The sequence below is a fragment of the Notechis scutatus genome, chromosome 10, assembly GCF_049901735.1.
Source record: "Notechis scutatus isolate UNSWTSFEM ecotype Mainland chromosome 10, rNotScu1.2, whole genome shotgun sequence".
Classification (NCBI taxonomy): Eukaryota; Metazoa; Chordata; class Lepidosauria; order Squamata; family Elapidae; genus Notechis; species Notechis scutatus.
Window position 1 is genome coordinate 17,888,268 of NC_142018.1, and position 1,944 is coordinate 17,890,211.

Here is a 1,944-nt window from a genome sequence, read left to right on the forward strand (position 1 = left end):
AGGTGGGTTGTATTAATTGATTCAAAGTTCCTATCTCCCCAAGATTGTGGAGGGGGAACAAAAACCAGATATCTTTCTAATCTGCGGCGCTCAAGTGGCGGAACGAAGAGGGACAACCTGGCCTCTTTTTCTGCAAACGAGTTTTTGTGCCGCACAAACTCTTAATGAAAGTCCCATGCCTGGGTGAACATGCCGAGCCAGCATTTCTTGGTTGAATATGTTGCATAAAAGGCCAATTTGGGTGCGGTATATACACGTGCGTTAAGCATGAAAGCCAGCTGGGTGACTTCAAGACAATCACCAGGAGATTGGGAGTTCTAAATCCACCTTAGGTATGAAAGCTGGCTGGATGACTTCAGGTAAATCGCCAGGAGACTGGGAGTTCTAGTCCTGCCTTAGGCCTTGAAAACTGCGTGGTTGACTTTGGTCCAGTTGGCAGGAGACTGGAAGTTCTATCCCCACCCCGCTTAGCCATGAAAGCCAGCTGGGTGACTTCAAGACCACCACTAGGAGACTGGGAGTTCTAGTCCTGCCTTAGGCCTTGAAAACAGCCTGGTTGACTTTGGTCCAGTCGCCAGGAGATTGGGAGTTCTAGTCCCGCCTTAGCCATGAAAGCCAGCTGGGTGACTTCAAGACAACCACTAGGAAACTGGGAGTTCTAGTCCCGCCTTAGACCTTGAAAACGGCCTGGTTGACTTTGTCAACCAGGAGACTGGGAGTTCTAGTCCCACTTTAGCCATGAAAGCCAGCAGGGTGACTTCAGGCCAGTCACCAGGAGACCGGGAGTTCTAGTCCCCCCTTAGCCATGAAAGCCAGCTGGGTGACTTCAAGACAATCACCAGGAGATTGGGAGTTCTAAATCCATCTTAGGTATGAAAGCTGGCTGGATGACTTCAGGTTAATCGCCAGGAGACTGGGAGTTCTAGTCCTGCCTTAGGCCTTGAAAACAGCCTGGTTGACTTTGGTCCAATCGCCAGAAGATTGGGAGTTCTAGATCCGCCATAGGCATGAAAGTTGGCTGGATGAGTTTGGTCCAGTAGCCAGGAGAATGAATTCTAGTCCCACCTTAGCCATGAAAACCAGCTGGGTGACTTCAAGACAATCACCAGGCAATGGGGAGTTCTAGTCCTTAAGCATGAAAGCAGGCTGGGTGCCTTTTTTTTTTGAAGTTACAGCACAAAAAAGCCCATTATCCCAACGTGACACCTCCGCCTCCTTTATTTGCAATTATTACAAGGTTTCACGTGGCTCCCCAGCGAAGCTCAGCACTTTCCCAGAATCAGCTTTTTTTTTTAATTGTTTGGTGTGCCTTCCCCATCTACGCAGCTTAGCTTAGCTTGGCACGGGCTTGGGCAGAGCCCTGCAGCCAAAGCCGATTTTGCAAAGCAAACCATGGTTACGGGTGGGGAATAAAAGATTTCAAATCGTGGCTGATTGGTGTGTGTGTGTGTGTAGTAAAGATTTCAAATTTGCAATCGGGGCAATTGAATGAAATAAAATAATAAAATAAAATAATAAAACTTAGTAAAATAATAAAATAAAATAAAGTAATAAAATAAAAATAAAACTAAAACAAAATAAAATAATATAATATAATATAATAAATAAAATAATAAAATAAATAAAAGAATAAAAGAAAAGAAAATAATACAATAACACAATAAAATAATACAATAATCAAAACAAAACAATAAAACAAAACAAAACAATGAAACAAAACAAAATAATAAAGTAATACAAAAAACAAAACAAAATAAAATAAAATAATACAAAATAAAATAAAAGTTGACCGCTCACACCCTCCTTTGTGATGAAAACCTAAACCGCGCCCAGCCGCCTCTTGTTTCGGCAGAAAGGCCGGCCGTGAACCGCAAGGTCCGCGCAAGGCGGAGCCGCGCCGCGATTGGTCGGCGCCGCCGAGAGGCTCCTCCTTTGTCCCCGCGG